This window comes from Ambystoma mexicanum, chromosome 5q (assembly GCF_040938575.1).
Source record: "Ambystoma mexicanum isolate Mex_15411 chromosome 5q, UKY_AmexF1_1, whole genome shotgun sequence".
NCBI lineage: Eukaryota > Metazoa > Chordata > Amphibia > Caudata > Ambystomatidae > Ambystoma > Ambystoma mexicanum.
The window spans coordinates 464,235,196-464,260,738 of record NC_090933.1 but is presented as its reverse complement, the minus strand read 5'-3'; positions in this window follow the sequence as shown (position 1 = coordinate 464,260,738).

The window sequence follows — 25,543 nt, the reverse complement described above, 5'->3', positions numbered from 1 at the left end:
TTAGATGGTGCAATAAACATAAATTCATTTGTCAACCTGTAATACAACAGGTAGACTACCGTTGGCAAATTTTACATTTCAATGGGAGCTTATTAGATTTCCAACCGCAGCTAATCCACCGCATTACAAAAGCCGAATGGGTGGTGATGTGCAGCGCTTCTAGCACTGTCCACTCTCCTACCCCAGTAAATGCCAGTGGCGCAATTATCTTTACATGACGTGAATTTCCTATACAAAAAGTGATATCACGTTTCTGAATTTGTAGGTTTTCATGGATCTTACTATGGTTGCCTAACTAGATACATGCTACTCTTAAGATTTAAAGAGCAAGTTGTTAAAATGTTATTAGAAGCAAGCAACTGAAAGGGCTGGTGTGGATGTATTGTCAGTCCCATATGCACAGAGCTTTATGTTCCTAAATAGCCAAATGTAAAGGTAACTGAGGCCTGCTGGTGACCGGATCCATTAGCAGAACGTACAGACTGATTGTAACATTACAAGCATGCATCTAATGCTGCCAACTTCCAAAAATGGGTATGCCCAATCATCTACCATTAGAATGGTGACCATTATAACAGCCAGATCAGAAAGTTCATGTTTAATTTGAATCTCACACATCTGTGATCCAGGATTCAGAACGTCTGTCCTCTTGTCAGCTCTTTATTTTGCAAGCTGTTAAGCACTGTTGTTTCAAAGCTTTCTGCAAATGATTCTGTTACTCTATGCATACCTGGGGAAAGAAACGTTGAAAAGGAGTCTTGCATATCATCTGGTTCTGAAAACAAAATCAAAATATCGAGGCTAAGTACCCCAAAAGGAAATACACCGAACCCGGTTACAAAGGAACATACAAAGTACTTTATTTTATACTGAATACAGTTACTAAGAACAGAGCAAAATCAGACAGCTATCGGCCCTCAGTGCAACACAACAAACTCCAGCGTGGTTCAGTGTGTTCAGTGAGAGACGCTGTACATTAGAATGCATTGGTTTTTATACTCTTTGTGAGCACGATGTTCAGCCCCACTTCTGGTTAATATTCCACTAATACATCACCGATATAGGGTTCATGCCAAGTCTCGCACATCCGCATATAACTGGTTTTCTTTTAATACATATATCAACAAGCCTATACAGCAACTGTGTATTCTGAGATTTTCCATGCAGGTCTTCTCAAACATTAATACAATGTAGTTAAACAAGTGTTCTACGTTCAGTTTTTGAATACATTGTTCTTAACGTTTGCTCGCGGATTAGTTTCATTGCACGAGTAATCCTTTACACACAGGTCAACGAAGGACAAGGTCTCAGTTCACGACCTCAACAAGTGGCCTGGAGGCAAGTTACATATTAGCTACATACAGAGGTCAAGACGGCCATGTTGTATTTTCGAATGACATTGTCCACCATTTTAACTTAGAGGTTGACTTTTACAAAGCGAACCTAAAATGGAGGATTTACCTAAAATGGCAGCTTACATTGATTTTAAGATCAGGACCTTGCAACACGGATTTCTTCGCAAGTGATTTATAAGCAGCTTGGCGTAGGCCAATATACATATATTCATTGCGATAGGAGGCACAATATAATTTCTCATTTGACATGGTGTGGCTTATTTGTATGCGGTGGACCTTTTTACGATTTGATGGCTGTCCTCAACTTTGAGGGTAGGATCAACATGTATTTCCAAAGGAGATGAAAACATGACTCCAATGACTGGCACCAGTCTTTCCCAGCATCCTCTAGCAGAAATCAGAAACAGCTCACTGTGCTGGTTGTGTTGCTATTTGCAAGCAGCAGGATAAATATTTGCGTGAATGTAATTTTGTTTATATGCAGATTTGCATGCCTGGGGAAGTCTTCCAGAGCTCTTCTCCTGTTCTTAATTTGCGGGAATGCACCGGATAAACGAAGCACCTGTAATATCCTGTTTCTATATACTTTGGTATTGTCAAGAATGCCCTCTCTAGATATTGTGTCGTCTTTTACTGCTTTGATTTGTTGGAGCAATACAGTCAAGTGTTTTTGGCAGAATGCTTGGCAATGATAGGCAAAGTATATTGTAAAGGCAACAGTTTATACTTTTTTGCTATTCCTCTATGTCTCTGGGACTTTTTGAAATAGAAGGATTTTTGGTCTTTTTAGCCTGCCATAATAATTGGCAGTACCATGAAACAGGTGTCTATGAAGATTAAAGTTGACATTGGTGTTTTTCATTGGGGTAGAATTGCAGGGCCAATTTACAACTATCAGTAAATGTAGAAATGTTTGAAGATGTCTGAATTATTCATACAAGTCATAATATATCACTGTAAATATGTACCTTACACATGTCAGAAAGTATGCATGTATTTTATAGGACTTCAAAGTTGATTAGAGTATAATGAATTCACTAAGTCACGGAACACTCACATCAGTTACATATGCTCTTGGCATGCAGTGCGGATTGTGAAGTCATTGTGATGTAGCTGAAGCAGCATGGCACATTAAGCAAGGGGCAGGAAGTGAATAGAGGGTTACTGGTGCCTTTTGAAAAGTTGGCCATCCACCGAGATGTTAAGATTAGGTTCTGCAATGGAAATGCTAAATTCAATGATCTATGTGTATTTTATTTATAGGTTAATGTGGTGGTCAGCCATAATTTCGAGAAAAAAAATGTCGAATGACAAAAATGTTGAAAAAATAATGTAAAAAAAAAAAAATGTCGAATTACGTTTTTTTAAATTATATATTTATTTTGGGGTAAAAAAACAAAAATCAAAAAAGGGGGGTTGCGGGGAGCTCCCCCCATTTGGAAAAAAAAACATATTGAAAAAAAAATTCAACATTTTTTTTTTCCACATTTTCTTTTCGAGATAATGACTTTCGACATTATTGTTTTCGAAATTATCACTGTAAACCGTTAATGTTATTGTAATACCATTGGTTTTAACTATATGTAATGTTTTATGCATCATCTCGCTCTGTCTTCGCAAGCTCTTTATTGCGAGAGAGTGTGCGTGAACATGGAACGTTATGAGCTGTTTTGTTCAATTCGTCCTTTATAAACATTGGCGACGAGGATTCGTAATTGCAGCGAGCCCACCGCCTGCTCATGCAGTCGTCGGTCTGAGGAGACCTGCAGGACACACCAGAAGGGCTTTCGGAGGTGTCCTGTGAACAACGCTGTTGTCCGACGATGTTGGTAGAGGAGAAGAGCAGCTTCACCAGCCAGTGTTGAAGTGGCTGAAGGATCCCAAGCTGATCCACCTCCCTGTGTGTAGCAGCGGCCGCAGCGGTGCCCTTTTCCCCCCAGTGCCATATCTTCGCGACGTGTGCTGCTCCGCCCCTTGGCTTTGTGGGCGTTGAAGCGGTATGGAGAGCAAGTGGAAGTACGCTCTCCATACCGTAGTCCTCTGAATAGAGGAGCAATACGGTTAATAGGGTAAGCTCCGCCAGCACCGTAATAAGTTTACAAAATGAGCACTTAGTAAATAAGTGTAGACTTGAATTAAAAACAGCTCTGAGGGGAGAAAGGGGAAAAGGGCAACCTTACCAGGTGCCACAAACAACGTTACAGGCAACAGCTAGAAGGTGCAGCCAATAAATAAATAAATAAAGATACATATATATATATATATAAGGGAAGACAAGAGGGATGAATAATATTAAGAACTGAACTTTGCTGTGAAACTAATGCCAAGCTTGGAAGAATTAAAACTGCATCTAGTTCCAACATGGCAGCGGCAAGTATGCCTCCACCAACCCCTTCATGTCAGAACCTGGTACCCCCAACATAAGATAGGACAGGTGGAAGAAATTATTTGACACTTACCTAGTGGCAATAGGTGGAGACAAGTTTGCAATGGCAAGGAAAGAAGCAGTATTACTGCACAATTTAGGCACAGAAGGATGCATTATTTTTGTCGGATTATCTAGACCTACAGACATTGGCCAAGAAGAGGAGAATCAGTTCACAGTAGCCGTCAGGAAGATACAGGCACACTTTGAACATAACAAAAACATCACGTTTAAGAGACACAGGTTTTTCTCCTGGAGTCAAGACACCCTAGAGCCAGTAGAAGCCTTCATCGCATATCTACGCACATTGAGCCACTCATGTGATTTTGGGCCCCTCACTGACTCTCTCATTCGTGACCAACTAGTGCAGTGCACCAACAACAACAGAATACAAGAAAAATTGTTGTTGAAAGACTTATCATTAGAGCAAGAAATGGAAGTAGCAAGAGGCATGGAAGAAACCTCAAAATATGTGGCCAGTATGAAACCTGACAAAAGCAGTAGTGAAGTAGCAGCTATAAGGAATGGAAAAAAGTTCAATTTTGGGAGAAGCACAAAGTGTTTTAAATGTGGCAGCAACCGCCATGTGTCCTTGAACCCGTTCTGCCTGGTGCGTAATGAAAATTGTCTCAAATGAAATAAAAGGGAGACTTTGCAAGAGTTTGCAGAGAACATGGGGCCATAGAAAACATTGAGTTAAGTTTCAGACACCCTGAACAAGAGGAGAATACTCTGGACCAGCAGAATGTACAAGCCAAACACACCCTGGAGGTTGGAGATGTTGCAGGAGGAGAAACAGGACCTGTAGATGTTTTCATGATCAATAACAGAGTTGTTACAATGAAAGTAGATAACGGCTCCCCGTGGACCATAATGTCCAAAGAAACTTTTCAAAAGTGTGTTAAAGGTGACATGAGAGACTTGAGTGAAGCAAAAATTGAGCCCTATGCCTATGGTAATGTTAAAATTGAACTGTTGGGGAAGTATCTAGCAATGATCAAGTTCAAGGAAGGAGCTGTGATGCCGAAATCTATGTATAGAGGAGCAATACGGTTAATAGGGTAAGCTCTAGCATATGTATATGCTAGGTTGGGGTGAGCAGAAGTTAGGAAAAAAACTACAAGCCAACGCTGATTCTCCAATTATTATTGCTGAAGTGAGAGACCAATGGGAGAAAGAATTTCCCAACGTGTTCACTGATGACCTTGGGAAACTGGAAGGTTACGAGCACCAGATCAAACTAAAGAAGAATGCTGTGCTGAAAATATACAAGGTTAGGTTGGTTCCCCAGAATCTGAGGGACAAGGTAAAAGCAGAAATTGAAACTGTATTACAGAGAGGAGTAATTGAAAGAGAGAAAGGTTCAGAATGGCTATCACCGGTGGTAATAGCAGCCAAACCCAGCGGCAACATAAGACTCTGTGTGGATTTGAGGGAACTCAATAACAACATATTGGTTGATCATCACCCTTTGCCAAATATCAACGAGAAGTTGGCCACTTTAAGTAAAGCAAGTGTCTTTTCTGTAATCGACCTATCCCAGGCATATCATCAAGTTCCCTTGTCAGAGGACTGCCAAAGTCTTACCTCATTCATCACATCTGAAGGGACATTCAAATTCTGCAGGATGCCATTCGGCTTAGCTTCGGCAGCTGCAGTATTTCCAAAGGCCATGGAAATGGTGGTGGAGGGAATTCATAATGTGGTGGTATTTCAAGATGATGTTCTGATATACACAGACTCAAAGATGGAGCATGATAAGTTACTCAGATCTGTACTTTCTAGATTAGAAAAGGCAGGCTTAACAGTTAAAAGAAATAAATGCAGGATATCAGTGGATAAGTTGGAATATCTTGATCATGTACTGTCAGACCAAGGTATTAGTCCGGAATTGAGCCTAGTGGAAGCTATAAGGAGTGCACCATACCCATCAGACAAAGACCAAATCAGGTCATTTCTGGGTTTAGCCGAATACTATCATAGATTTGTAAAAAAAACTTTGCTGCCATATCCACACCAATAAGAGCACTATTAAAGAAAGGAGCGAAGTTTCAATGGTCCACACAGTGTGATACAGCGTTTAGAGAAATTAAGGAAGGGATTGCACATGCTCCCTCAATTAGAAAATTAAATGATGAGGATCGCACTGTGTTAGTAGTGGATGCGAGTATTCTAGGTCTGGGTGCAACTCTGTTACAGTACGCTTCTGTCAATGTCGAAAGAGCAATTGCCATTGCCTCTCGAACACTTACAGGAGCAGAGCCGAATTACTCTGTAGTTGAACTGAAGCTATGGCTATGTCTTGGGCTGTTGGTCACGTCAATATTTTTTGTGGGAAAGGAAATTTCTAGTGCACTCAGATCACAAACCCCTAGTACAATTATTTAATAGCAGAAGATTGGCATCAGGATCTCCCAGGATAAGTAGATGGGGTCTGGGACTTCAGAACTACAATTCTGAAGTAGATTATCTACCTAGAAAAAAAAATATGGTAGCAGATTTTTTGTCGAGGATGCCAGTTGACCAAGGATGTGAGTTGAAAGTGGGTAATGAGGAGGAGAGTTATGGTATTCCTGAATTAGTCAGTGTAGACCAAGAAGAAAGGAACAAAGCAGAGAATAATGATTTAGACTTGAAACTTATTAAACAATGGACCATTGATGGGTGGCCAGAAAAAGAAACCCTTGATAAGAAGTATGAAGTATGGTGCGAAGTAAAAGACAAACTAAGTATAGTAAGTGGGAGGTTGAGAAGGGGTAACTGCATTGTACCCCGTGAAGGAGTACGTAGGAGTCTCATTGAATTATCACATCAGAGTCATTTAGGAGAAGGGGCTACCAAGAGAAAGATACAACATTGCTATTGGTGGGCAAAAGTAGATAGAATGATAGAACATTTTGTGAAAAACTGTAATACATGCCAATCGAGTGACAAGTCAGAGTATGTACGTGAAGTGCCCCTGACACCAAATAGTATACCCTGCCAACCTTGGCAGAAGTTGACTGTTGACATATTAGGACCGGTTGCAGGATTGGGGGATGGTTACAAATATTTCTTTGTTTTAGTTGACTTCCATTCAAAGTGGGTGGAATGGGATGTGTCCAGAGAAGTAATAGCCAAAGAACTAGTATCTCTTTTGGAGAGAGTATTCCTCAGGGAAGTATTTCCATCGGAATTGGTATCTGATAATGGAGTACAATTTGTATCACAATTCATGAAGTCTTTCTTAGAAAGTTATGGTATTAAACACATCAGGATGGCGTTATAGCACCCAAGGGCAATTGGTTTAGTGGAGAGGATAAACAGGCTAATAAAAGGTGGGATTCAGTTAGCTATGTGTTCAAACCAAGATTGGAGGGAAATACTGAATCACATGTTGTGGAGTTACGTTACTACAACACATTCTGTTACTAAGGTGTCCCCTTTTGTATTGTTAAAGGGCAGAGAACCCGGGACTAAACTTTGACCGGGTTGGTTAGGACTGGCGGGGACAGTGGCTGTAGACAGGAAAGTTATCATGAGTCTCATTAAGCAGGCACAAGTAAATAACAAATAGTCTTTTGACAGGAGAGAGTGTGTGAAGAAGAGAGAAAGGAAAATTAGAGACTGGGTTTTAATTAAAAATCCCAGACATTCCCAAAAATGTGTTGAAAGTAAATACATTGGTCCAAAGAAGGTTGTAGAAGTGTGGGGTAGTGTAGTGGTCCTAGAAGGTGGAGAAGTGTGGTCTCAAGGTAGATTAGCAAAAGCTAAAGGGAAAATCAATTAAGAAGGGGTAGTTTTGAGTGATGTATATCTTGGTATTAGTTTCACAGCAAAGTTCAGTTCTTAATATTATTCCTACAAGACAATGCAGGAAATATCAGGAGATTCGGGAAATTGGAAGTCCTAAAAATGCTCCTATGGTCCAGAGGCCATGGAGCTCTGTTAATGTCTGAATCAAGCTTCCTGGCACTCTCTGTCTAGTACCATTGCCCCTCCTTTTGCCCAATTTAATGAGAGAGCTGGCTTGCATGTCCTCTGTGTTCCATGCTCCATGGCCTATGTGAGTTTTCTGTGCCCTCCTCCCCATCTCCTTCCCATTTTATCTTGCAATGTTAATGCTCAGAGGTTCTGCCAGAGTTTGCAGGATACAGAACAATGCTGTTGTAGGGACCAGTATCACACAGGATTGCACTGGGAAGTACAAGCCATGGGGGCCCTGCTGTAGTGCTGGCAGTGCCATTGTTAAGAGGTCAGGCATACCCTCTCTGACTACTCTATGAAGTGGAGAACCTGAAAAATCCCCTGGAAATACAAAGTCAAGTATCAGGGGTTTCAGTGGGGGTCTAGCTTCAAATGCAGTGGACATTGGCCAGAACTACGTTGTCCTGAATGAGTGAAATTTTCACTTGCGTAGCGAAAAGTGCAGAATTCGCACTGAAATCTGCTTCTGCCCATTCTGCAATATCAGCATTACTGTTCTGCAATCACTGAAATTTTGCCCAGTTTTGTGCAGTTTCATGCAGAGCGTGGTGTTTCGTTCCCATGTTATTTTCATGTAGCGTGACACAAAACTTTGCACAGGTCTTCTTTTTTCAATCTATGTTAGTTTCATGCAGCTACACGAGAATCTGTGTGCAGGTTTTTCCGAGCCTTGCTAGATTCGCGCAGCGCCATAAGAAATTGGCACCGTTTTTTAATTCTTGTTCCGTTCCCACAAAGTCCCAAGAAACTTTGTGTGGGTCTTTTTTTGATCTGTGTTATGTTTCCGACATGGGAAACTTTGTGCAGGTATTTTTTTGGGGTGGACTAGTTTCATGCAGCGGCACGCAAAACATTGTGCGGCTCTTTTTCAATCCATGGTAGTTTCATGCAACAGCATGAGAAACCTGGCATGGTTTTCCACTATACGTGGTAGATTTGTGCAGCAACTGGAGAAACTTAGACATTTTATAAAATAAGGAGTCAGATGATTACTGTCTACACTCCTACCTCATCGCCCAAAAAATTAGCAGCACTGCTGGATCACCCGGCACGCAGTAAGTCCTGAAAAAATGGACTGTGTGCAAACAATTTTTTCAGTTTTCCTCCTTGGAACCCTTAGAGGTTAGCCGATTTACAGGCCAGCCTAATGGATGTTGCGAATAAAAAATGATTTTCAGCATCATTCTATCACACTATCACACTATCTGTTTTACCTCTCCCAATTCATTTTTTAAATTCAGAATTTAGAATCTGTTGTGTTTTCTTTTGATTTGTAGGCACTGGTTTGTTTCATTGGTGGTGCCAGAAAACGACCCTCCCTACACGGTGTTGAAGAAATATATGAGTTTTATAGTCCAGTCCCCTGAAGAATGTTCCCCCTACTTTAGGCTTGATGAACAGAAACATGTCGGGATCAAGATTTTATTTGCACATTGAGAATGTTGGATGTGGTGATGTGATATCTTTTGTGTCTAGTTTATATACCCATTTGTTGTTGTCTTGTTGTTTTAATTTTTGTCCTATGTTATAGGTTCCACAGTGTTATATTAGGGTTGTCATTTGTTTTAGATACTTTAATTGAATTTAAATAAATACATTTGATGTAAAGATATTTGTTATTGTTTGCACCCAGTCCATTTTTTCAGGACTTTCTGTGTGCCGGGTAATCCAGCAGTGCTGCTAATTTTTTGGGTGATGAGGTAGGAGTGTAGACAGTAATCATCTGACTCCTTATTTTATAAAATGTCTATCTCCCTGTTGGTGGAGTCAGATGTTAGAATTTAAATAGGGATTGTTTTTCAACCTATTTGTGTTGCAGAAACTTATTTTAGATCCATACTGGTATTGCGTTCCGGCCTAAGAAACTTAGCATGTTTTTTTCGAACCATATCTAGGTTCACGCAGCCTCACGAGAAACTTCGCACAGCTTTTTGTTCGATTCATGGTAGATTCGGCAGCAGCACGCGGAACTTTGTGTCACTCCTTTTGATTAGTGCTAGGTTTTCACAGCGCCACAAGAAACTTTGCACAGCTTTGTGTTTGATTTGTACTATGTTCGCACAGCTGCATGAGAAATATTGTGCTGCTCTTTTTGATTTGTATTGGGTTAACGCAGCAGCACAACAAACATTGTGCCAGTCCTTTCATTTCATGCCAAGCCTACTTAAAATCACTTGCTATAGTGCCTCGATGCCTTTGGGATGTGGCGCGCTCTACAAATCCCAAAAACTAAATAAAAATTAATGTTAGGTTCGCACAGCGGCACATGAAACTGTGTGTCTACCTTTTTGATTCATGCTAAGTTCACACAGTGGCACGAGAAACTTTGTGCCGCTTTTTTCAATCCGTGCCAGGTTAACACAGCAGCAAGATAAATTTTTTGTGGCTCATTTCGGTTCCAGAGATTGCACGAGAAACTATGCACAGCTCTTTTAGATATGCAAGGGCAGTGGAACGGCGGATTGCAGTGAAATAGATAGAAATCGTACAGTTTTCCCTTCCACGACTGGAGGAACAGAATTTCTCAATTTCGCCCAGCCCTTGACTCCTGAATACCCAGCTTTATATTAGACTGTACCTGCTTCCTCAGTCGTTCACCTAAAGCATTTTGCGATACCTTGGCACCAGGAGTCTAACATTACCATGATCTTCCTAGGTCTCCATCCACTTTGTTAGTAGGGTCAATGAGGTAATGGATGGTTGCTGGATCCTCCTATCGCATGCATCCTCCCTCCTACTTGTTGCATCCATCCTCCTGCATATACCACTGCCATTTCCATCATCACTGTTAAATCATAACACTACAGTGGCTAATCACACAAAGTCAACTAAGACCCCAAAGAAATAGGTGGTAGATTCTGTTAAGTTCCACCTTTAGTTCGTGTTGGTGCTCTTAATGTTAATGTTATAATCGTAGAGGCTACAAGATCTCCTGTGATTACTTTTCCTCCCCTAACAAACCTAAAGCCCAATAGTTTAACAGCTTATGGTCTGCTGTATTTGACCTAACTCAAAACACTGAAACATTTAAAATACAAGGATACCTTTGAGAAACACTCTGCAACAACATGCACTTTCGTTTTGAAACCACATACCACTACACAGTATTGCTTTGCCAATACAGTACCTCATTTCCCACTTTTTGGAATGTTTATTCTTTCACAAAAACCTGGAACTATATTGTCAACATTGTTTAATCTTGTTGAGCCATTGGGTAACATTGAGAAATGACTAGTTGATAAGGCCAATGAATGTGGTATCGTACCAGCTATTCAACATGCAGATAATGGGGTGCACCACTAACATCAAACTTAGGGAGGAATTCCTGCAGAAGTTCCTGAAAGAGACCCGATTACCAATGCCACTGGACTGCACTTCCAGACACTAGTCAGAGCATTATCCATGATCCCTGGAGCCTCTATGCCTGTGTTCCCTGTTCCCTGGCACTGAGTCAGTTCTTTTCAAAGTCTTTAACTTACTGAGCTAACCTCTAAGCACTCTGTTGGAGTAGGCAAAAGGTGTAATGTAGGTTTCTGCATACACACACATTTAGGCACTTAATTTGGGACATCAGTATAAATCACCCTTATGTTGGTTCGTGAGGTAAGTGAGCTAGTGTCTGTGGTGCTGCCCCGTGATGGGACGCGCACGCGGCGGCGTGATGTTGCACGTCGCCGCGTGCAGTATAAATAAACGGGGCGTTCCCGGCCGCGTTAGAGCGACCGGGAAGCCCGAACTGGAAAGACGTGTGTCAGGTGTGGTCTTTCCAGGTTGGGGGCTTACGGGACCGCACGGGGCAAAGGACAAACCCCCAACAGTGTCAAGTATCTCCTTTATTCAGACAACTGAGCTGCAAATTTCGTATGGCTTCAAGCTATCAATTGTGATTAATTATAGTAATTACTTTGGGGTTGGGGAAGTTGCCTATTTTGGTTTTAAAATCATGAGTTCAATCTTTAAATTGGACGGGAATTAGAGGGCACGATGGAGCAAGATGAAGAAGGGGCGATAGAGATTTGTTTTCCCGTGTGTCCCTTCCATTGGGAAGATTAATAAAAACCAGATTTAACTTAGGTAAAGCCAGAATTTGAATGACAAATAATTAACAGCCTTACGAAACCTAATATCCCAGCAGCCTATACATTTAAATCAGGGACACAGAGTATCATAAACTATATTGCTGTCTCCATGATCCATTTTCTGTAGTTAAGAGGGACAATAGCGATCATGGCCTCTGTGTACAACCAAAAAGGTTAATTACCCAAGCAAGGAGGGCAGGGCAGTGATAGTCTGGCGAGGGTGGTCCATGTGAAATAACCTGAAGTGTTTACGCTGGGAGGGTGCCGACCCAGAAACATTCTACAGAGAAGTGATTATGAAACTGAGACTGCAGATTGAATTATGTTTACCTCTTGTAAATTCAGCAAGTTAGTTGTTTAAGCCTTCACTCAACTAACTGAGCATGTTAAAGAAGATTTGACCAGGAAATATACTTCTAGTAACACTGTCCAGAATGGCTAGCTCGATTGCTCATGTAGCACGGTCAGTCAATAGCTAAGTCAGGTGAAATATCCAAACACAGACCTCTGATTTCGTAGAGAAAGGAGAGTTGATTATATAAAAAAAGATCCTTGCAACTAGGAGGAAATGCACTAGGGAAATGACTTGAAGGGATCTGAGCAAGGCTGTGGACCTCAAATACTTATGTGAAAACATGCCCAACAGAGACTCCGCAGGGCACCAAGCTATTAGAAAGATACATTCTAACATTTGAAAACAGAAAAAGTGAAACATAGCAAAAAGTAAAAGCATTTCTCATGTAGCAGGGACCACATTTCTGGACTCACTGTGACTGATGGCAAGACTATCTCAAGCACTACCAGAGGGATATGCCCTAAATTATTAAAGCGACTTGATCATATTAAGAAGTATTTTTACTAATAGGCGTAAAGCAAAATAATAATAATATCAACATGTACAAAATTGCATTTTTATAACTGAACAATAATACAACCAATTATGAAGGCAGTAGGCCTTTCCTTTGTTTTGTTCTTAGGAACTGGAGCAGCGTGGTCTGAATCCAGAAGAGTTTGAAGTGCAGAGATTTTGTTAACAATCAGTAAATGGCCTGTCATAAATGCAAACAGGATGCAATAACCCCTGGCACATGGTTATGTACTGTGCTGTGTTTAGGCTTGTATGCATTTATTCAAGCATCAAAAACAGAGCTTTGGTAAGGTGGATGTACAGACAGGAAATATCAAGATAAAGGGCTCAACCTCGTGAGTTGTTTTCAAACCTCCCCACCAGTGATCTCACTTTAATTTATATTTTCGATGTACACAGCTAAGACCTAAGATGGCCTATATATCTAATGAACTATTGAATTACCCCTACTGCAGGAAAGCCATTCATTTCTACTTTTGATGGAATGCAAGAAGAAAGCACCCTGCAAGGCCTTTATATGTGAGATGTGGTGACAGAGGGAGCTCAAAGTGGTTTGCAGCATTTACAGGTAGGGCTGTTAGACATTGGTTATCCGGGACTCCTGTTGCCTCGGATGTGAATTTGGGGGATTCTGTCTTTCCATCAATGACAAATGTTGATATAAAAAAACAGATTTATGTGATCACTGCGTGCCTCAAAATGTCGGATACGAAAATGCTGAATGTGATAATTGCTGCACGCAGTGATCACATCAATTGCTCTTTCCCACATCGCTCATACCAGCTACCCCTTAACCCATGCATACTTTTTTGCAGCTCACTTACCTTCTTTCCCGTAACTCCACTTTCCTCCTTCTCCTTGCAACGTCAGTTCCCAAACCCCAAAATGGGTAGGAAATTCTGCCACTGCGTTCTTATTTTTGGTTAAACTTTATTACCCCCCCTGCATGTAATGGAGATGGGGGACACCCCTGCAACCCCAACCCATTATACTGTTCAAGGGCAGCGGGGGACACCCTCACATTCCCCACTCCCCTTGTTTGGTAAATGGATTCAGCATTTAAGTCACTATCGAATGCACAGTAAAAGCGCCATCAGCAATTGTTTTCAGATAATTTCGAGTGATACCCAAAATAACGACTCTATTTATTTATTGTGCATTTGTAAGGCGCTTATACATCAAGTAATTGTGTTTCATAGCGCTCACAGGGCAACGGGGAGGAAGTATGGGAATGAAAGGCAAATATAACAATGAAAAAGAGAGGCGGTCCTACTAGGACCTGTGAGCATTCAGAACGTGCAAGTGCAGAGACAGAGAAGGGATGAGCGAGAGGGATAAGTGCTAGGGTGTAAATTGCAAGCAGCTGTTAAGTGACTGGCAGAGATTACTTGGTAAGAGGGGTCAACTGCCAAGGCAATTGCGGCTGGGAGGCCAGGACACAGGTAGACACATAAGGGCTCTGGTCAGCAATCTCAGTGACTTTGGTGTTTAGCAAAGGAGGGAGGGAAGGAGAGAAGGAGGAGGTGAAAAGGAAAGTCTTGAAGAGCTTCCGGAATTTGAGGAGATCTGCCTCAAGATGAAAAGGAAGGGGCCCGCCGAGGATAGAGATCAGCCACCAGCTCACTGTTTAGTGAAGCGCTTGACACACATAGAGTTGGTGCCAGAGGAATGTAGAGATCTGGAGGGAGAGCATTTAGTGAGAGCCAGTTGTGGATAGTGCGGTCCCCGCCCCCCAGACCCCTATGGATGATGCTGAGAGATTTTAATTTGAGCCAGTGGAGAGATTTTTGGGTAGGAGAGATGCAGTCCCTGGGCTTGAGGCCAAGGATAAGTTTTGCAGCCCGATTCAGGATTAGCTGGTGGGGTTGTGGAGGGGAAGAGATGGTAGATTAAGGACAAGGCTATTGCAGTAGACTAGCCTAGAGAGAACAAGGGCTCTAGAAACATTGAGTTTCTGAGGGAAAGTGAGGAAAAGAAGGATTCCTTTGAAGTGTTAGCGTTAAAAGTGAGCCTTCTTGGCAAGGTCCTGGATGTGAGGGAGGAAGGAAAGAGAGGAGTTGAAGATGACTGCAAGGTTTTTGGCTTCAGGTGAAGGAGAAGGTGTGATCCCAAAGAGGGTGGCCAGAGTGAAGGGAAGAAAGAGGGAGCAGGAGTCCCAATGGGAAGGATCTCATTCTTGCTTACATTGAGGCAGAGATCATTAGAGGCCCACCAGGACTGGATGGCAGATAGGCAGTCAGGAATGATGAAGGAAGTAAGGAGAGGATCAGAGGGAAGTTTGAAGAAGAGCTGCATGTCATCTGCATAACACTGAAAGTAAGGGGAGGAGGTGTAAATTAAGTGTGCAAGCGGAGCAAGATAGAGGTTAAAGAACCAGGGAGATACGTTGGAGCCCTGGGGGACACCACAGGTGGAGATAGAGGTGGGGGAGGAAAAAGAGCCCAGGATAGCCTGCAAGGGGTGGTAATTGAGGAAGGAGGTAAGCCAATCCAGTGCCCGCTCTGAGATACCAAGGGTATTGTGGAGACGTTTTATGAGGATGGAATGGTTGACAGTGTCAAATTCAGAGGAGAGATCAAGTAGAATGAGAACAGCTGGAGAATTGGAATGAACAGATGCGAGAAGTTCTTCATGGGTGTTCAGAAGAGCAGTTTCCATGCCTCTGGATGCTCAGAATCTAGATTGATGGTCATGTAGGTAACCAACAAGCTCAGTGTGCTGGGTCAGTTGCAGGAAGACCAGCTTCTACAAGAGTTTCCCAAGGAAGGGGGTCATAGTGATGGGGCATTAGTTAGCCAGACAAGACAGGTCTGTAGAAGGTGTTTTCATGAAGGGGTACACAAGATGTCCAGAGTTTTTGCAGTGAAGTGTGTGGCATTGCAATGCAGAGGGCTTGGGAGGGAAGAGGTGTGGTGGAGACTGTGGAAGGGTTGACTAGTTCCTTGCAGTTTTTTAAGATTTCAGCCGTGTTGTTGGATGAACCAGAAATGCAAGCCTGAATGTTGGCCCTTTTCTTGGAGCAAATGGAGGGTCAGTATTGCCTTTGGAGAAGGCGGCAGGCCAGTTTGTCAGAAGGTGAGCCTGAAGTCTGCCACTTCCGTTCCGTGTTATGCTTGGAGGCATGTTTCAGGTGGATCCTCATCACGGGGGCAAGAATGTTAAGAGTATTAGTGATGGCAAGGTGAAGGTAGCTCGAGCGGAGTCAGAGGTCGAATCTGCAGTGCGGGGGAAAGGGGATGAAGGTAGATGAAAAAGGTAGCAGCTGACACTCGTTTCATCGGATGATATTTGTGAACGAGGTTGGCAGGGCTGGGGGAGGGGCAGTCAGACAGCAGAGAGGACCCAGGTGAGAGGAGAGGAAGGCATGGTCTGACCAGGAGAGTTGGGTGGTGAGTGGAGACGAGAGAAAAAGATCAGTGTGGATGATGGCATCAAGAGTGTGTCCAGCCAAGTGGATAGGACCAGAGTGGAGAATAGAGAGGGAGAGCGAGGTGCAGAGGTCACGGAAGAGTGTGGATGCCATGATTGTGTATGTTGAAGTCTCCCAGGACAAGGAGTTTAGAGGTGGATGTGAGGAGAGAAGACGAGAGGAGAAATCAGCCCATTGAGAGAGGAACAGCATAGTAGAGCCAGGTGGCTTGTAGATAGTGGCAATGGTCAGGGAGGAAGTGTGAGAGATGCTGAGCTTGCCGACCAGGCTCTCAAAGGAAGAGTAATTGATTATTCTCTGCATACTCTGTATTGATCATACTCCTAAAAAGTAAATGTAATATATAGGGCCTCATTATGAGTCAGCCGGTCCGGAAACAAGAGTGGCGGTAAATCAGCCGGCAGCGTTGTTTCCAAACCGGCTCATTCTGAGTCCTGCAGGCAGGAGGTGTCACACCAGCCAGGTTAGACCTGGCGGGAGTAACGCCATCCGCCTACAGGAGGAAATGGAAACACCGGCTCCGTCATAGACAGACCCAGTGTTTCCATTGTCACCATCCCCATGGAGGTCTATTGGACTCCATGGGAATGGGGATTTACGGAATTCCGCCGGACTCGTAATGAGGCCCATAGTCCTTCCATGTAATATTTTGTTTAATGACTGAACTAGTAACACAAACTCTGTATGCAAATTCTTTTCTTTTTCACTGCATGTTAAGGTGGTTCACATTGAAGGCATAGATTAAAGCCTTCACGACAGCCACTCCTGCCTACTTTGGGGTACAATATAAGTGCAAATTACCCTTGCTGTTTGCCATAGTGGAAGGCCAGAAGATCTGGCAATGCTACTGACAGGCAGTGATGGCTAGCAGGTGGTGCGTTAAATGCAGAAATAAAATCCAGAAATTGAAAAGGTTACTGTACATGAGCCAGTAGAAATTACCTCCCATCATCTTGCAATTTAATGTCACATGCATGCAACATATTTCTGGAGACTTTGTACCACCAACAAATATCCCAGTAATCCTGATTCCTATATTTAAAAAAAACACAAAAGTCCTCGAATGCAAATATATGCCCCAATAGCATGGCTTTACATCACCAGCTAGTGGAGAGGTAAAATAAAAGGAAAGAATGCAGTGATGAACCACCACAATGGAAGCAAATTTGAAAGGCCATCACAAACCACCATATAACCAGGTGTTAGAATGGTATCCTTTTCTGTTGGCACTGGAAAATGTGTATGGGTAAACAATTGTTCTCAGAAGTGTAAAATCCCATAAAGCGTGACAGTAGAGTAACCAGCAGGACCAATGAGGTATTGTTGAGATCGTGATGAGGGAATATGCCACAGGAGCAAGGGTGTATAAGTGAGAGTTGGCCACGGGGTCTCATGGGAGTGGAGATATACAGGCAAGAGGCCAAAAACTGTTTAGACATTTCTACTAATACAAGGTCATTCGAATCATTATACTTTTGAAGTAAAGAGCAACTCCTTGTTTTCTAGTGTAGGTTCCGTTCACCACTTTTTCTGATGGTTATATAGTGTTGGATGGTTTCTTTGCATTGCAATGAAAATAAACTGACTATGCACCCTTTGCAAACCACGTTTGCAGTTTGTTTGCTTCCACAGATACATGGTGGGGGTTATAGTGCCTCACTTTGCCAGTTCACGGTTGATCATTGGTCGCTGAGAAAGGGCTAAGATATGTAAATGTACAAATTTAAGATGCTGACGATATCCTAATGCCTCATTCAATTCCCATAGATGCCTGCATGCCCTGTTCCATTCCAGAGAGGCTTATCCAGCAACATATAATACTCTGGTTCTACCAATTACAAATCCAGCACTGTACGTACCACCAAAAGTTTAAAATACATGAATAAATAGCATTATTGGGAAAATTCATCAACATTTCACGTCCTCCCTGACCGCAGGATTATTTTGTGATGCATGGAAACATGATGTCCTAAAGCATTTATTGAAGAAACCATCATTAAACCCTAGATTTAGGCTATTTCAGACCCGTGCCACAACAACCGTATTTGGAAAAACAGATCAAACATATTTTAGTACATCAAATGCAATTGTTCACTGAGAATAATGTTCTCCTGGAGCAAGCCCAATATGGCTTCAGACCTAAATTAAACACTGAACACATCACTACCCCTATCGTGGATCAGCTACGAAGTGCAATAGATAATAGTTGTGCAGGTGCCCTAATCTTCCCGAATCAACACCGTAGATCAACAAATATTGTTGACTCATTTGAAGACTTAAGGTTTTCAAGAGGCCATCTTCAAATGGATTGAATCTTTCCTAAACATACATTATCAGGCAGCCCAACTAGGTGATTTTAGGGATTATGCAAAACATCTGAACTGTGGGCATCTCCGGGGTAAATGCTGTCCCCCCCTTTCTATTTAATTTGTATATTCCACCTCTCATGGACCTGATCCGATGGCCGGCCGTGTGTTCACCAGTTATGCTGATAATACCTAGCTGTTTGTAAACTTTTCAGGCAACGAAGACACTAACTCACCCATGGTCAGAGATTACCTGACTTCTGTGACGTCGTGGACGGATAGAAATGCCTTGAGGATCAATACGAGTAAAACAATAATACTCACCGATTCTTTTTTGCAACCACGTTTTTGGACTTGTCCCACCCAAGTTAAGTCAGTCATGGAATCTGAGTGTGACATTGGGCTCTGCTCTAACCCAAAATGTACAGATCGCCCTGGTAGCAAAAATTAAACATTTTCATCAAAGGACTCTACAAAATATCCTTCCACTTCTTGGCTTCCGCCATCACGTTGCTGTAATAAAAGCTTGCACCTCCTCAAAACTGGACTTAAGCAAAAACCTTTAATCAGGTCTTTCTACCCTATTACTCATTCGCATTCAAAAGGACCAGAACATGGCGGCTAAATTGCCTCTTGAAGTAAGCACATGTTAACCTATATCCCACTAGATGACAGAGCTCCATTGCCCCCAATCAAACTGGGAAGTTAATTTAAGTATTTATTTCTATTGCATGAATCTATATACACCTAAAAGAATACACTTCTTTCCAATAATATTGAACTATATATACTCAACAGTGTATGCTGTGTTTTTGTTGCTGTTTTCACCACAGTCATTTTGTTCAACTATTTTTTTGTTTACAAATATATATTTGTTGTGTGTTTGGAGTAGTGGGGTGAAGTGGTGGGGGTGGTTTACAGGGGGGTGGAGGGGAATGCTCATTTTTTTTAAAAAAAGGGACATTTTCGTCCAATCCGACAGCAGTGAAAATGGCATGGTTGAAGTGCCAACGCAAAAACTGGTGCGACGAAAACCCGTGGAACCCCTACTAGATATCTTTGCTCTGAGAATTCTACTCTGCTAAAAATACTAACTTATAAGAAGGAAGGTTCAGTCTGGAAATCCTTCAGTATGCAGGCCTAAATAATTTAGAACAAATGTCTAATCCATTTATGGAACCAAGCTAACCTATTTGCCTTCAGAAGACAAATGAAAACAATAGCTTAGCCCTATATGATTCTCATTATGGCATATTGGAGTTTACTCCATGGGCAACACCTTGCAGTCTAACTTACTTTTCCATCATCAACAGATACATCCTAGCACCCAGATGCCTCGGTGTGTACATCCACGAGTTATAAAACTCCCAAAATCAATCAATCAAATCGCAGAACAGGTGTTGAGTTTTTGGTGGGTAGTAAATGATTACTGTCCTCTACATTAAGCGCTTCAATCTGAATATCTCTGAGGATCTATTTATGTTACCAAATAATTATTATTTCTAATGGGTTCAGGGGCAGAGTTGCTCAAATACAAAGTAAACAGCATAACCTTGAAAGCTGGAATGATTATTTTAGAAGGAGGCAGGTTTTTCAGATGGCGTGACTACAGTGCCAGAGTTGACTAGTTCCCCTGTGATCACTGGTGGCTTCAGATGACATTCTAGAGCCTGGGCCATTACCCCTTGCCTACTTACACAAGACCCGATTCTGTGTGTCAGGATTTAAGTTCCTATTGTATAGTGTTTATGCTTATATACATAGAATTGAGCATTTAGCGTTTTATTGTAATGCAGCCCTTATTTCATATCTCTTTAAAAATCAGAACTAGGAAAAGGTCAATTACCGAAATGATCTTCTTAGTTGCAGTTATGCCTTGCTATGGATGTGTTTGGGTTTTTGTGTCCAGTCCTCTCCTAAAATAATATTGGCGTGTAATTAAAAAGCAAGGCGCTGTTTATAATGCACAAGGAATTTATTATAATTAGCACTGGTGGGGGCAGATGTAATAACAGGAAATCATTGGTTGTGAGGATTGAACCCATCGCACCAACAGTTGCTTGCTCCTTTGCAGGTATTCTAACTTCTGGCCCGTGAACACTCTAGTGACGGCAAATGGCTTGGCACCTATGAACTGACTTCCAGTTCAAGACTGCTGCACACATTGTGGACAGAACATGCATGGTCAGACAGGTAAACGCATGAGAGATGACAAGGAGAATGCTATGAGTAAAATCATAGACAGTGCCTTGTGAAGCTAATTTTGGGGGTAAAATAGTTGCAATGTGTCAAAGAAACAACTGTTTGCACCAAGGCAAACGGGCAATATGTCCAAGTGCTGCTCTCGAGTGCATAATTAGATTTTCCTTCTTGGATGCCTTCTTATGTTGACTGTGCAATGCTTGACATCAAAGGCATTTGTGTTCGCTCCACTGACCTTTAGTGGCCTCACCAGACACTAATGGCAGGGCTTCTTTATAACCTGCTAAACCTTCAACGTTTATTTTCAAATATATTCTATAACATCACACTCTAGGGGCCAGATTACAGAAACTTTGCACTGGTGCAGGTGCAAGGTTTGCTACAACTACATTTTTGTACCAGGGCAAAGTTTGCCCTAGTGCTAATACGGAATGGTATTAGCACTAGTGCAAACTTTGCCCTGATGCAAAAATGCATCAAAAATGTATCTACCTAAAAAGATACATTTTGGGTGCATTTCTGCATCAGGGCAAAGTATGCCCTATGCTAATACCATTCTGTAATACCACTAGGGCAAACTTTGCACTGGTGAAAAAATGTAGTGAAAATGCATCTTTTTTGCACTAGGACAATTCTTGCCCTGGTGCTTTTAATATGGCAAACTGCACTTGCCGAGGTGCAATGGTTTCTTAATGTGTCCCAGTGTTTTTAAAAATAGGACAAACTATGCCCTACTGCTAATACAGTTCAAACTTTGCACTTGCATCGGTGCAAACTTTCTGCAATCTGGCCCCGAGGAAGCTTCTCGGTATAATCGGGTTTGCGGTATCTTGCAAGCATCTGCTTGCTTAACAGTTTTCTAAACTTCTCTCTGAAATCAATCACTCCCTTATTTACAGGTCACAAAGAGGTCTAACTTTGAAAGCATAGACTTGAAAGAAGGGTGAATAGTCGTATGCATTATTCCAATGCACTATTCACCAAATATATTTCCTGCATTCATTGAATTGAGGCGCCACTGCTCCTTAAGCTACAAATGGTTTGTGAATGTTTGATTCATGCGTGAACTAATAACTTAATTGAGATTGCAACCGACAGATAATACGAGGCTCTGGCTTTTCAATGACCTTAAAACTACATTTCTATATTTATCTGCCTTGCCTCAATTACAATTATGAGATTAGAAATGATCCATCACTTTGCAATTCTCGGGAAAGTAAATCTATTTTATATTATATATCCATTTCCGTGAACTTCCTTTTCCATAACAAATGTTGTATAAATGTATGTATTTATTTATTTTGACCTTTGTAGAGCACACCCAAACCTAAGGCATCTAGGCGCTAAAGACATCCTCTTAGATTTTGTGTGTTTACGATTGCATACCTTGATTTAAAGTATTTTGAGGAGATTTCATTAACCAAAAATCTTTTGCGATAATCTCAAATAAATAATGTTTTTTGATACTCGAATATTCAAGTTCTTCATTTTAAAATTTGGAGAAGACTAGAATATGTTCGCTCATTTATTACAAAATGAACTAATAGCTAGATCTGTCACACCTGCTGTAGAGTAGGATCTAGAAATAATGACGAAGAGCAAATGACAAGCACATCCAATGCAATCCTACTGTAAAGCATTGCCCTTGTGCTGGAACTCTTTAAAACAGTGGCACTCTACATGGAGACGGAGTGAGATTCTTGGGTGCAGGTGAGGGGAATAGAGTGTAGTAAGCAAGGATCGCACAGCTCAGTAAGTTAGGCGCTCCCAATACTTAGATCTAGAGTGGACGGAAAAACGAATACCTCGAATGCTGAGAGGTCATATACATGAACCATCATTGTTCTAAGTGCATTCAAATTTGGTTAAAGTAGGCGCTTTATTTACGTTGCCATTAAGTGGCAAATATGTGGTTTAGTTTAGTTTAGTATATTTATTTATGGAGCACACCTAACCCTGAGGTATCTGGGCACTTGAGCATAGATAGGTTGTTACAGTTACAGAGGCTGATAAATGAAGACCAGGTTAAAGTGTGGTCAGAGTGGTAATGGCAACAACATTAAGACAAGGCATGTGACAAGACATACAGACCAGGTTACATAATTGTCAGTGTGGCAGTGGCAGCATCATGTCATGTGACGTAACAAACGGACCTGGTTACAGAATGGTCAGTGTGACTACAAACATAGCAAATGGAAACCAAAAGAGCAGGTCAAGAGTATACATTAGGCTGGGGGTAGAAACTCCTCAGGCTGGTGGGCAATAATATAGCACTTGAAGTGGTACAGATATGAGAGAAGAGGGGAGAAATGTGGTAATTTCACAGTGGTTGGACAGGGTTATATCGATTTAGGTGTGGCAGAAAAGATGAGCTAGCGTTGCTGGGCAAAGAGCCATTCTTTCACTTTGGATCTAAAGGTCCAGAAAAAGGGTTCGGCTCTAATGGCTGTGGGGAGGGAGTTCCAGCACTGGGCTGCTAACACTGGGAAGCTTGAACCCCCTGCCGTTTTCAGTTTAGACTTAGGTATATTGAGGCAATGTGGTTAGGATGTTCTGGTGGGTCTGGCAGATCGGTGCATTGAAAATTTGTCAGTCAGATATTGGGGGACTGTATTAGGCAGGCATTTGTGAGTAATGACAAGTGTGCGAAGTTTAATTCTGTCACATACTGGTAACCAGTGTGAGTCTTGTCTGGTGGTCAAGATGTGACTGGAACGTGGTATGCTCAAGGCACAACGAAGGCGTTGTTCTGGAGAGCTTGTAATCTATTGTCAGAGATATCTTTCTCTGCTTGTGAAGAGTCTGATCCCCTGTCCTCCCCTTCCTCCTCACCTCTGATCTTTCGATGTGAAGCAAGATTCGGATTGTCTTGTGTTCGATTCTTTCCCTTTTTTTTTTGCAGGGAAGGACGACCGTGAAAGGACGCCAAAGTGACACCCAATGGGTGAACTGTGGCTACCCTCCTCAGCCATAATACTGTGGGGAAAAAGCCGGCGGCATAAAAAACCCCAGAAAGGAATGCTTCAACTGAAGAGATGAGTGAACTCGGAATATCCGGATTAACCTGAGTAGGTCCAGTAGTAGTAAGTTTGGATTGGCACAACAATGTACAGGAAAAGGCAGGCAGTCCGTAGGCAAGCAGGAGTCGGTGCACAGGAAGAACAACAAAGTCACTGGGATAAGGCAAGGCAGTCCGTTACACAGAAAGTGGTCGATACACGGGAAGTAAACTCGTAGGTAAGACTGGAAGGAGGAAATGAAAGAAGGTAAGGCTGAAGTAAAGAAACACCAGACGGGAGGACGGGACTGGATGACAGGAGGAAGATGGGAGCGGAAGGTAGAAGGAGAAGGGTAGAAGGAACGGAGGACAAGAGATATGGTGGAAATACAAAGAGCAAGGACGGCGAGAAAGAGAGGGCAAAACTCTGAAGAGCGAGTACAAGGAGTACGAAAGCGCAGGCGATCAGGAAAACTGTTCGTTGCAACGCATCCGACCCCGGAAGTGAGCGGCTTATAAACGGGCGTCGGAATGCGTTAAAAAGACTAGACTCGTACTCTGCGCTTCGTTGTACGTGAAGGAACCAGTAATGGAGGACGCAGCTTCCATTTAGTCCACAGCCGCCAGGTTCCTTGAGGTATGACATCTATTCATGTTATGCTCAGTGGATAGGCTGTTGCAAGAATCCAGTTTGGACAAAATCAAGCCCCTGGCTAGTGTGAGGCAACTGTTTGTGGACAGAAAGGGTTTGCAGGAGTTGATTAATTTTGTTAGTATATGCTGTGGTAGAGGTTGTGGAGTTTACTTGTTTTTCGAGGGAGAGGGTGGAATCTAAGTAAACGCCAAGGGTTTTAACCTCTTTGCCGACTTTGATGATATTGCCATCAATGTTAAGGAATTTGTACCAAGGGTCAAGTTTATTTAGACAGACTTGGGTTCCGACAATCAGAAGTTCCGTCTTGTCGTCATTTTGGCAGAGGCTGTGTGTAGCCATCCAGGCCTGTATTTCAAGATAGATTTTGTTTAGCTTTTCGGAATCTCTTTCATAGCAACCTGTGAGTGTGATGAGGACCTGGGTGTCATCTGCCTAGTTTGTGTAGGTGACACCGAAGTTATCAAGACGATCAAAGAGGAGCTTAGTAAAAATGTTGTAAAGCGTGGGTGAAACACAGGATCCTTCAGGGACTCCGCAGTTTATGGGTACTGGCTCAACAGCTGCAGTAGGTCCAAAAATTCTAGTTGTTCTATTAATGAGGAAGGATTGGATCCAGCTGGTGGCATTTGGTGAAAATGCTGCAGCAGTGGAGAGGGGTTTAGTCAAGATTTGACGGTCAATAAGATCAAACGCTGCTGACAAGTCCAACAGGAGCAGGTTGGCCAGGTTGCCCTTGTCTTTAGATTCGTCCATTTGGATTTTTAAATCCAAAAGGGCTGTTTCCGTTCCATGCCTAGGTCTGAAACCGGACTGTTGCAAGCTGAGAAGGTTATTGTCTTCTTAGTGTTTTTGAAATTGTGGATAGGCTACTCTATCTAGTATCTTTAAGAGGAATAGGACCGTTGTTATGGGGGGTCTGTAATGTGTTAGTATATTTGGGTCTAGGTTGGGTTTTTTGAGGAGAGGCATGACCCATGCCTCATAAGATTGTTGGGGAGTAAGCAGTTTTTAAAGGAAGAGTTAATCAAGGCAGTGATGAAGGGTACTAATTCTTTAGCACCTTCCTTGATGACTGGAGCTGGGAACGTGTCTCCCTGGCAGTTAGAAGGTTTGAGGCCCGAGATTATATTTGCCACTTCTTCAGTAGTTACCGGTTAGAAGTGGAAAGGAGGTCATAGGGGCAGTTATGGGGCAGGCGGTTTGCGTGAGTGGGCACTGGGAGCGAGGCTATTATTTTTAGTCTCGATTTTGTTTTGAAG